This window comes from Lepeophtheirus salmonis, chromosome 5 (assembly GCF_016086655.4).
Source record: "Lepeophtheirus salmonis chromosome 5, UVic_Lsal_1.4, whole genome shotgun sequence".
In the NCBI taxonomy this organism is placed as follows: domain Eukaryota; kingdom Metazoa; phylum Arthropoda; class Copepoda; order Siphonostomatoida; family Caligidae; genus Lepeophtheirus; species Lepeophtheirus salmonis.
Window position 1 is genome coordinate 15,423,997 of NC_052135.2, and position 13,507 is coordinate 15,437,503.

Below are 13,507 nucleotides of genomic sequence, written 5' to 3' on the forward strand. Positions count from 1 at the left end.
CATTTGCATTTGAGGCCTCCCTGACACTATTAAAGTTGAAGTCACGATTTGCTGTCGTACAGTATATATGGTACTACCTTATGATTGCAACGCTGAACAGAAATCGGAACGGAAATAATTGCTGAATCTGGAAAGAAAAAAAATAAAATTGAACGGAACACTGTACAGAACATCAAAATAGTGGAACGCTTACAAGCCTGTCAAGTACAAATATAAGTTATAACCCTAAGGTTGTAAATATGTAATAGACAAACTAGTAACTATCAATTGGTTTTGTGCTATTTTTGTTTTGTTTATAGAATAAAAGGTTGCGTTATGTAATTAGTATCTTCCAGTCTCAAACCTTCTTTTCTCAAAATATATAATTATTTTAACTTTCGTGCCTTTATAAAAAATCAAATCCATCTTAGTATATGTATAATATCAAAATTATATAGAATTTAATAAAATATGCCTTTAACGTCTGCATAATTTTTTCTACTTGGCAAAGTAAAAAGGGTTTTTCTTTTCCCAAGTTTGATATATTCCTTAAATAATTTTTGTAAAGAGAAGATTTAAGTAAACATTAATCACTATTTCTTGTATTAAAAAAAGACGGAGAGTAATAAAAAGTATTTGATTTTGAGTTACAAGAGTAAGTCCTTGATGGACTCAGAGTAGAATTGAGCTATATTAATACCTGACTTGACATAAAGTAGGGGTTATGTTATTTTCCTTGCTCTCATTGCTTCTCGAAGCAAATATTATAAAACGTCTCACAAACGTTCTTTGAATTATCAAGGTTACTATGTCAATTTTCGGTTTCTTTTATTTTTATGTGGCAGCAAGTCATATTTTATACAACTCCAATAATACAAATACTTGATTATTCAAATCACTTATTTGATTTTTTTTTTGCTACACGTACTTGTCTTTTGCACAAATAGTTGTAGAATGTAGATTATATGAAAGAATTTTCATACATTGATTATTGATTGAAAATATTTTCAATTTAGGAGACAGAAAAAATAAAAATAATAATACATTGTATTATATCATAAATAACAACAATATATTAAAACAATCTTGAATAAAATATAGAAAAGGAGACACCCCTAAATTTATTTTTACTTAATAAAGGTAATGCATATTGTACATACAGGCCAATATTTCATAGATGAGTCAATCATAGTTTTTGTATTCAAATAATTTATGTGATGAGTTAAGATACCCAAGAATCAGGCTTATAAGTTTTCATTTCATATTGTATACAACTTCACTTATAGACCCTCTCGTAAATTTCTATCTTTCCTCCCTCTCTATCTGAGAATGAATATTATCGGCCATTACTGCCCAGTAGTAAATTATATCCTTATGTGTGTTATTATATCAACCATGTTTAACTTTTAAATTGTTCCAAAATAGCACATCTGGTTTCAGCCCCCACTTTTTCATTTAATATACGTGGTTCCTTTGAAAAGTCCGTGCAAAGTCCAAGGGATGGCACTACTGGCGCGTATCGAGGTTATGTTTAGTTAGTAGTACCTCTGGGAAGAACACACACAAACTTTCAGCCAGATCGGTCTATTTCTTTCTGTTAAGCATTCGTTTGAATCGAAGAATCGGCTGTAAAGATTATGGGGACTTTCTTTTGGATTTACGGGGAATAATAATCCTCATCGACTATCTGGAAAAAGGTAAAACTATTACAGGGGCTTATTATTCATCGTTATTTGACCGTTTGAAGACCGAATTGCAAGAAAAGTACACACCTACAAAAAAGTCATTTTCTATCACCTCAGCAGTTGTGGTCGCAAAATTAATGGAAATTGGGGCTCAACTTGAGATGCCCACATCAGTAGCAATCTCATTCACCTTCACTCTTATGTCATCCATCATCATATCTTGGATTTTATCAATGGTTTCTGGAATAGTAACCTCAACAGGGCGTCCAGTACGTTCAGTATCACTTGTACCCCAATCGCCTTGTCTCTTCTTTATTATGAGTCTTTTTAGTGCGTCCTATTGACAAGTCCAATTTTTCCTGTATTTTATATGTTTAGGTTTCAGAGCAGGAGACGATTTTTAAGAGGTTTTTGAGATGGATTTTTACTACCCGATCTCTCTAGAAAATTTATAATTTACAATAGGTGACAGCTGTTGCTATATTCTGATATATTTTGGCGTTTCTCAGTTAAATCAGCTTCATACAATTGAGACAAATCAAAAAGTGTTGAACTATCAGTCTTCCCTATTACATAGATGTACCTACATACATATAACGTCTCTTACTTTCTTATTTAATACGGGTTTGGTAACATGTAACATGTATGTTACTTATACATACATACATAGATATTATGTGAGTATATCTTTGCATAACGTAAAGAGATATATGTATATATTTGTTTTAATAAATTCAATTCCACGTATATCGTTTGGGTGATCACATTGTACAAAATTAAATGTTTCACTTTGATGTAAATAAAAAAAGTAGGAGTAGATTTATTCAAAAGAAATATATCTGCAATGTAGAGGCATGTTCCCATTAATCAATCTTTCACAATTGGAAAGGATGGCTTAACCCATTTATCATCAACCAGGGATCCGCTTTTTAATGGGGGAAAAAGCGTGCACATTTTTCTAAATAGGCGGCAAAACATGAATTGATACAAAAAATTATGTGACGACAAGTAATACTATTCTGCTAAAATTGCATTAAAAAATGACCCTTAAGAATAATTTGTCAATAATGATTGTAAGTCAGAAAGAAGCTGTCATTTCCTTATATCCTGAAGAAAATAAGCCTTCTAAAAAATTTCGGATATTATATGGACTTATAACCATAAGAGACATTTATAAAATCCTAAAACGTCCTGTAAAAGTCAATTAGAGTAACATCCTTCCTTTATGGAAATTGACTTCCTTTTCAGAACTACAAGTAATAAGCTTGATAACAGTGTATTACTACGGAAACATTATGTAAACTACTCCCAACAACTCAATTTATATCTAGGAAGTTGGAACTGCTTTAGGGTAACGACAGGTTCCCAAAACGAGAGGAATTCCGAATGAGCCGCTAATTTCGGGGGTCCTTCGTAGTGTAAATTGGGGGAAAATGTAAGTAGTTTCAGTGGGTTTCATCCCCTTTTGGACTCGGCAGTTACTCAAAACAGACCCAACATTGGAGTGTAAATGAGGAGCTGTGAAGGGCCCTTGCTGGAAGTTTATATAGGACTGTTGATGGTGGGGGTATGTTTCAGGCGGGAAATGTCTGAATAGGATTTATCAATACGCCATTTGGAAGATTCCCTTATTTTATATTCTACGGTAGACGTTTTGTCTGGTTAAGGGTTTTGTCTATTTGACGTTTTGCCCATTCAATATTTTGTCTGTGGACGTTTTGTCAACGCACCGTGTAAACGTTGCTGTAAAAAACGTGTGATCAAGTCACCTGTCGCTGGTGGTATTCTTATCGCTAAAACAACAAAATTGTATGTGTAAGTAGACCACAATTGTTTTTTTCCCCCAGCAGGCGTAACTTTACAAACAAAAATAGACGCATCTTGATATACCGTTGACCCAGAACGAAAACATACTAACTCGCAAAAAATAAATTTTATAACTTTTTGATTACAGATTTTGATTCTACAATTTGTTTTTAAACTCCATATTTTTCTATATTTTAGAAGTGAATATATGCTAACCGCAATGTGATATGAATCTATTCGGTACGAGACCATGAAATTTGTCTTTAAAAAACCTTATAAAATATTGTTAGTAAATTGTATCATCTCTTTGCCTAATAAAATAATTAGACATCCTGAAAATATAAACTTTATTAAGCACTCCAAACCAAATAGCACAATTTAGAAGTAAATTTAATATACTTTGACGCCAAAAATGGTACAATCTGGTAATTACATTTTATAAATTTGATATTTTATTATGTATAAATAATTAAAAAAACTTAGACTTTAATGACCAGATTATGTCAATGATAATGGAAAAGTTTTAATATCCTAGTTTTAATATTGACGAAGTCATAGACACTCAAATATTGAAAGTTAAATATCTCAGTTCAAGCTTCTGTCTAGATAGAATGTTTTAGGCCAGGGTTATCGATACTTTAAAAGAAAAGCATATTTTATTACATATTATAGATTTTTAGTATTAAGAAAAAAGTAAAAAGGGTCATTAAAAAAAAATAAAACTTTTCATGTTAGAAACAATGTTACAAAAAAAATTCGTAACTTAAAGTAACAATACAAACAACCAAAAAACAATAGTAAATAAAGTAAAATTATTAGCAAAAGAGTCTTTTGTTAACTGAAGAAATATTCAATTCCTTTAGGGACTTCGATATATAATTGCAATGTGAGAATGATGTCGTAAGGTAAAAAACTACAGGGAGCAGGGATCAAATTGTCGCCAAAATATTTTTCTACAAAAAACAACACAAAATATACATTTTTTAACTTTTTATTGAAAATCAAAACTATGACGAGCATATAGGTATAGAGTAGCCATTCATTCGATATAATCACCGTTGGCATCAATAACACCCTCAATACGGCCTCTGAACCAGTCGCAGGCTCTTCTGACCATCTCATTGTCCATGTTGCCGAATACCTCTTTGATGGAGTCCATCAGGCTGGCCTTGGTGCTATGGGGATGTCTGTTTGTGTGTCTCTCGACATAGCCCCAGACAAAATAGTCCAAAGGATTAAGGTCGGGAGAGTTAGGAGGCCACAAATCCTTGGTAACGACGTCATAACAGTTCTCGGTTAACCACTGCATGGAGATTTTGGACACATGGCAGGGTGCTGAGTTCTTATTGTTTTCTCATGGCAGCCCAGATCCCTCGCCATGGCCTTTATGGACCTGGTAGGGTCATCCTCAACCATCTTCTTCACCTTGTCGACAAAGTCGGTGTCCCTGACCTTCCTGTCGGCGCCCTCCTCCTTGGGTGCCCTCTTTATGGTGGCATCAACATCCCAGGTGTCCTTTAGCTTCTTACGGATACGCTGAACAGTCCGTAAATTCACTCCTAAGGTTGAAGCAATCTTTGAATTGGAGATTTCACCTCCATTATTAACCAATGCCATGACTACGCGGACCTCGAAAGCTCCACGTTCCACTTATAGCTCTTTATCTCCTCATATGATGACGGCATGATGCTAACTGAACTACGTATCGTCAGTTGACGAGAATAGCTTTCCTATTTGGTAACTGGTTTTTTATTTGATATTATCGTCTTCAAGTTATCAAGGTTTAAAGTAGGCGACAATTTGATCCCCGCTCCCTGTACTTCTTAGTTCCTTTTGTAAATGTTATTCGTTTACTTTTGGTAATGATGGCGTTAACCTAGCTTTCCTCTTTTCCACAATAGTGTCCTCAAAATTAATATATATGTATCAGTTGTTTCTCGAGCAAGTCATGCGGGATACAATTATATGTATCTTTTAAAAATCCACAGAAGAGATGGTTGATAGTCTCACTGGCTTCATTGCAAAACAGGCAAGTTCCCTTCTGGTCGTTGAATAATTTAGCGTTTACCTATATTGTTCATAAAAGTAAGCTATATTAGAAACCACATATCACTAAATATCAAATATTTATTCTCCATCACTTTGGTGCTGTTATATGTTCCTTTAGTAGGTAGAACATCATTGAATTTATATATGAAAAAAAATAAATATTGTATAAGTTATTATATCAAAATATTGCCCAACATTTTTAATTATATATTATTAAAAGCCGCTCTTTTCATACATCCAGGACCTGTTTTAATATACTATATGGAATACATGCGACAACAGAGCCCTCGATGAGTCCAATTAGAAGTTGTTTATGATAGGAAATTACAAAATTACATGTCAAACTATCATAAACTGTGATTTTTGTATACTTTAATTCTATTTGCTAATAGAGCGGACTTAGAATTTACAATGAATACTACTATATACAAATAATAAAGCCTGATATTTATATTAAATCAAAGTAATACGTACTAAAAATTCCTATGAAATGGCTAAATTTGTACCTCATATTTTTTATTTCCTTTCTAATAGTTAATTTTTATCTACAATACGGAAATAAGAGTGTAAGATATATAATTGTAGTAACATATTGGTAATACATTTTAGGGTCACATATAAAATAAAACTAGCTAATTTAGGGATAAATTTTGGTAGACAGTAAGGTTTAAGACCTTTTATTTGCTGGTCAGATTTTGACAACCAATAGTTCACTGTTTTCCTTAGTATGAATGACAAAATGGTTTTCATTGTTATACAATTTAGTTGTATACACATCAGCATTACTGACGTCACGCTAAATTGATTTATAATGGAATTAATAAAGCTCCCAACATCAAATCTGTAAATATATTTTTTAGGGCAAATATTTCTAGATTCAAACAAAAAAATATAGTAACTTTGCACATCATTTTTCATCTTACTTTTTTAAAGAATTATTCTACACTCAAAGGATATAAGTTCGCAATTTGTTTGATAAATGCCTCTCCTTAGATATATATCAAATTTTCTCCCTGTCCTATTTATTTTATACATTTCCTTTTTTGGATAAGACTAGGATTTGATGATTTATATCCTCCATGACACAGATCAAACGCAATTTGAAGGTTCATTTATCGCATTAGAAAGGATTAAAATGCACGTCATATGAACATATATTTCTCTTTAATGTTGTTTTAAACTGCTTAAAACAAAATTACATTTTTAACAGGAAAAAATAGAGCATAAAAAAGTATATAAACAAGGAACCTAAAACCCATTTCCAATGTTTTGAATTTCCTTTATTGTAAAACCATTTAAATTATATTTTTGTGTTAGCACATAAATGGGAAAATTGTTTTCCAATTACTGTTTTGAAATATAGATTGCATGTTTTGTACAAATAAGAAAAGAATACGTCAATACAAAAACAATTTTAAACAAAAATGTGAGACAGACCTGTTTACATAACTTTTTATTTGATAAATACAAATGAAAAACCATTTATTTATTGAAATATATTTCAAATATTAATTTTTTTGGAAAAAAGTTTCAATAATACTTAGCTATTCACAAAAATTTATTTTGTTGCTGTGCAGCATAATTTGCACGAATGAACTTTAAAAAAAAATGAAAATAAATCCTAAAATTAGCAAAAAATCCTAAATACCGCCCCTCTAACACCCCTCTCCGGACACCCCCTGTACCTATTTATTTTTTACAACTCTACAGATCTATAAACATAGTTTTTTGCAGGTTGAACACTAAAATATTTATTATAACATTACGTACACCGTTACTCTCAGTTTGTTACAGCTCTAGGCATTACTTAACTCTTCTACATAAGTATATAATATTATTTACATATGTTTAAGATAAGAACCCTTTTGAGACAAGATGTTTTTTCCTAGGTTAAGGAAGACATATGTTTCATTTTTTATAAAACATGCAAATTTCTAATACATATTTTCTCAAACTTTTATTTTCTTATGCAAATGTTATTTTTACATATATAAAAAGTAATTTATTCAAATCCCTAATCTAGTTTCTATATATTGTGCCTATAACATAATTAATGCCCTTTCTTGACCTCCGTTTAAGGTACGTATTTCATTTGGAAACTACTATTACGTAGAGCAATATTTTTTATCGCTTCAAGAAGAATGTGTTCAAGATTCAAAGTTGTATGAGGGATATACGAGGTGTATTCAAAAAGTTAAATTACTTTTCAAATTTTGTGGGCAAGGTGCATTTGGTATGCTCGAGTTTTTTTTGATTTTTTTATGCTTGTACATTCGTCACAAACATATATTTACTGTTTCAGCTATACCATATGTTTGAAAGTTAAAACTGTTCAGTAAAAAAGATTAGAAGTGGTACAATAGCATAAGTTGTAACATCGTTTGTACATATTTTTGATTCCTGATTCCTGGAGAGTCTTCACTGATTTTTTTAACCTATGATGATCAACTAGTTCAAGATTTATTCTTAATGTCCAGAAAAATGGTTTCATATTGTTTTATTATCATCTTTTTGCAATTTTTTCGATCATAATAATTACACTTTCCAGCAAAATCCCAGTTTTTTAAGCACTAGAACAACAGATATTCAAATTAATAGAGTTTGCTCCTCTGATTACAAATATGGTCTTATTTGTTCTCTGTTATCCTCATGGCTTTCAAAAGGAAACATGTTGACTCGTTGCAATCCTGTAATGAGTGAGGGATTCCAAAAAGGCGGACATTCAAAGGAGTCCTCGGAGGAAATCCTACAAAATAAAATCCTACTGGCCAGGGGTATTTCAACAGGGAGTTCGTTGCCAGGGATTCATTCCATCACATGCATTCTCCTCCATTGATAAACACCGACCCCAAATTTGGGATCCTACTCTCAAAAGGGCCTTATCTCAAATTGACAACAATAAAAATCATTTTTGGCGAGGCTCTTTTTTGTAAATTAAAGTTCAAACTTTCTGCTTTCAAATAAAATACTTGTAAACTTTTTAAATATTTTAAATTTAATTTTAAAGCTATGAGCCTATAAATAAAAAGCACTTGTTTTTAACTGTAAACAAAGATAACTTGAGTTATAAGCATAGAAATATATATTTACATAATATATCCTAATCTTCAACACCGAGAACTTAAAAAAGCTTTGAATCTTAAAAATAAAATAAAAACTTTATGTCCTTTTTCTTGAAGCCATGAGGCAACAAAGAAAAATAAAGTCATACATGGAATCAGAGGATCAAACTCTAATAAGTTGAGTGTATGCTATTCTTTTACCCTTTTTGCTGTTGAACATTGTCATTAATCTTCATCAATACCTTGTATAGTTGTAATCTCAAAGTCAATCAACTTTATAAAACAAAATGGAGGGACGCAGCTCACTGGATAACGCACACAGAATAAATTATTCTCATGAACTCAATGTGCATAGGTTCGATTCATGGTTGTTCCAAGAGACGAAAATGTACATTATGTATATGGACTTCAAAAACCATTCTTATATGAGATAGAGTAATTTTAATACTATCCTAATGTTTACTTATATTTGATCAGTGTAACTCCATGTAACAAATTAAAGGAATATTAAAGAATATGTATAAAGGTTCATCTGAAAAAATGAGCTGGAACCCACTCCTTCGATCTCATATTCAACAAAAACTTTTTTTATACCAACTTTTCCCGTAACCCGATTTCAGAATTCGAAAAAATTAAGCAAACTCCCTCTAAATGAATTACCTTAATATAGGATCTACATTCAAACTTTTCTGTCATCACATAGGTATTGTAGAAATGAAAAAAAAAACATCCCTTAATCCGAACAATTCTTTCTCATTTCCTTTTCTATTGAAAATCCACTTTTTTTTTATTAGCACATCCCTACAAGCAATTCATTGTAAATTTTTCACTTTTTATCATATCATTATAGATAATGATGTCATATGAGGTATCTAACAGCAGCTATTTTTCACTTTTTCCTACATCATGTAGGTTTTACAATCTACATAATGATTTTTGTTTCTTTTACTTTCATCTATGTATAATAACATAATGTATTCAATTTACCAGGAGCATGTTTTGCACTTATCATTTTCCTCTTGACGTAAATAATTTTTCCTTCCCTCTACATTAGGGTAGCTATTATTGTGTACTAAAAATCAATTTTTTATTGTCATTCTCTCACCCTTTCAATTAGTTATAAAAATATATTCCTGGCCTACCAATTGTAACATTTGAGTGACATTCATAGGTGGTCGCTCTTTAACTTTTGAATAAAATCGTGAATTTCTCACTGACATTTTTATTTTTAAACAAAAATATAGTATAATTTAATAAATATTAAATTATATATTTGACGTGAAAAATGATAGAATATAGAGCCTACAAAAAACGACTAAACAAGGAAAGTTATTGTTATAGGCATTAAATTTATTCATGCTTACATCAAATTTGACCAACTTTGTTACGACATCAATTGGTGTTGTAACTTATATCGTTTGAAAAAATTAGAGGTATCGCTTTTTCCTCACTAATTTTTAAATATAGGGTACATCAGTCAAAAGAAAGATGCACCATTAAGTAATGGTTTTGGAAAAAAATATTACGCATTTTTCGTCCTTTTTTTAAATTAAGTATATCTTTTCCATTATTGGACACATACCTCCAAGTGCTGTAAAGGTGTGAGTGTATACTGCAAATGATTTTTTGACAGTATTGCGCTTGACCGGTTCTTTTATGAATTCTTGAGTGATTTCGTTCTAATGTAGTGTAGGTGAAACTGTGGATAAAAACATAGAAAATATTGAGATAGACCGTCATGTTAGCAGTCGTATCATCCCCAGGAGGTGAACATCAATCATAATACCATTTTGAACCATTTGCAGAAAGCTGGATATACAAAAATAAACTCGATTAGTAGAAAAATCATGTTTCATCTAGACAACGCCAGGCCGCACACATCTTTGATGACGTACCAGAAACTCTGGGAGCACGGATGGGAAGTTCTTATGTATCCACCTTAGTGTCCAGACGGCACCAAGTGACTAACACATGTTCTTGTCTATGGCTAACGCGCTTAGAGGTACAAATTTAGCCTCCATAGAGGCCTGTGAAAAATGATTGTCGCAGTTTTTTGTTAATGGGGACAAGGGTTTTTTTCGAAAAAGGCATTATGAAGTTGGATTCTCGTTGCTAAAAAGTTATCTAACATAACACGTTATACTGGGCTTAAATCGGATGATTGTAACAATTCTGATATAAGCATTGAAATGAAGTAAAAAATATGAAATAAATTTTTTCTCAACCTAATATTAACTAAAATCTAAAATATTTTACATATTAAGTTTTATTATGAAGGGAACAAAATGGAAAGATGAGACAAGTAATGGATAACGTTTCTCCACTTTTTTTATTGCTAGGAATATGCTACGTCAAAATTTCAAAATTCATTCAAAATTTAATGTAATTTTTTGGCGCATTTTTGATGATAAATATTTATCTGTAAAATAGCTATATTATAAAAAAAATCAAATCTTAAGTTCAAATTTTTCATATGTTATAGGTTAAATACATATTGTTATTTAAGTGCAAAATCAAAACCCAAAGAGAGAATATATATGCACGATAATAGTTTGCCACCTTAAATGTTTTGTTGTTCAATCATTTTTTTTTGTATCTGAAATTGTTAGATCAAATGGTAATTTTCAATAAATATAAAAATTACAGTTTCCTTCAATTGAAAGATTGTGGAATGAATAATATGTTAGTATTATTATTATTATGTCAATACTGATTTGTTACCGTATAAATGTAAAGATTTGTATATATGCAGTTGTCCATTTATTTATCTCTGTTAACATGCATGGCATATGATTATATTATGAGTAAGATCAATTATTCTCCCGATATATTTTTATATTATCACAATCCAACATAATGTTCTAACAGTTGAGAAGAATTGGCTGACTAACAACGGATGCCAGAAAGAAAGGTGGAGAGATACAATAAATGTCACATCGTGTTCATAATAATAAGTCAAAAACTTGCTTTTTTCTTCACATTTGCACCTTCTAAAAATAATTAATTTATTCAGGCGAGTGTTTGAAATTGTTTATAATTAACGAAATTACAAAAAAAAAAAAAAAATTGAAACATTCAGCAGTCTAAAGAGTGGCGCACGAAATTTTTTTTTTTGATATCGCTATAAAAATAAGACGTATGGATATTTTTCAATAATTTTTCTTTTTATTTAAATGCCTTAACATTTCGGTTAATAATGAAACACCATATTATTCATTTGGCCGCCGTCGCTGGCCTTTCAGTAGCCCATTCTGTCGGCCCAATTTTTCAATACATTTTCGATTGTGTGAGCTTCAATAGCTTCAATGACGACTCCAATTTCATGTTTCAAATCGTCAATCGTCTCTGGATGGTTGGTGTAACATTTATCCTGGACAGTTCCCCACAAAAATAATCCAACGTAGTCAAATCACAGCTACGAGGTGGCCAGTTGACATTACCGTTTCGGCTTATGATGCAATTGTCGAAGACAGTGCACAAAAGATCCACTGTAACGTTGGCTGTGTGGCACGTAGCGCCATCTTGTTGGAACCAAATGTCGTCGATGTCTTCCTTTTCCATTTGGGGAAACAAAAAAACTTCCAACATGGCCCGATAGCGTTCACCATTGACCGTAACAGCATGCTCCTTGCTCGGTTTCTCGTTTTTTTCTCTTTCGGGAACAGCAGCAATGTTTTCGATTGAGCGCACTGGACGAACACGGGAGCGCGTTGTTTTATCTATTAACGAACCAATTTCGCGCACACACTTCACAAATTTATCCACAAACTGCCTGGAAGGCGCTTTATTTCGACCGATATAATTTTCTTGCAGTTTCGTTTGAAGACTCTCCATTTTGGAAGTAAGTTTTCAGTATTTCCCAATTTTCTTCGAGCGTAAACTTAACCATTTCGTAAACCGGAGGCCTTTTACAAAATATTAGACACAATGAGAATGTTACTACAGCTGTCAGACGTAAAAAAAGTGGCAGTTCAAAATGCAACCGATAGATGGGTCACCCTGTATTTGTTTTTAACATTCGTATTCAACACAAACATTATTTTATTAATCCCACTACATTCAACCAATTGAGGAATTAAATTTTTTTTCTTTCTGTTACATAATCTTATTTACTTACTAGTTACTAAACATTCTATGATGCCATTATACCAATGTTCACAATTTTAAAACCAAATTAACGTCAATTTATTAAGAGAGAACTTTAAATGAGGCCAATCTATACGGAATATTTTTTTTGGAGCGATCTAGACGGGAATTTTCTTTAAAACCTGTTCATACCAAACTTCTATACAGAAACAGAAATGAATTTGTTGTGTCTACTAAATATCAAAACGGTCATAACCTAAACTCAACACTAGTACATTATTGCACCAGATATTACATCAAAGTATTTTTATTGAAATAATCTAGAAGTTCTTTGTTCCAAATATACATTAATATAAAATTTGGAAAAAAAAAGAAAAATATATATATATATATATACAAAAAACTCAATCTACTTAAAAATATACTTTTTTTAAAATTTAAATATATTCCTAGATAGTAATAAAATGATCTATATGACATGAAGAAAGTAAGTGTGGTTAGAGAAAGTTGCAAGACGGGAAGATTCAACAATATTGTTTTCCGAGCATCAAAAATTTATAATCACAAAATTTACATCACAATTATTTAATACTAGCGGTACTACCCGGAATTGCCCCGATTAATTAGGCCTCGGCTAAAATACGAATTTTGCTCAAATAATATAGAAAATAACTCACCAAGAAATCCTCAGTGTTACTTACCATTTTTCATGAGCACACTCACACGTAACTAACTACTCAATACTTATATCAATTCATATGACATTGTTCGCGGTCCTGAAGAATGAAATAATTATATTAAGAGTTGGTAAATAAAAAAAAATAATATTAATGGGATGAC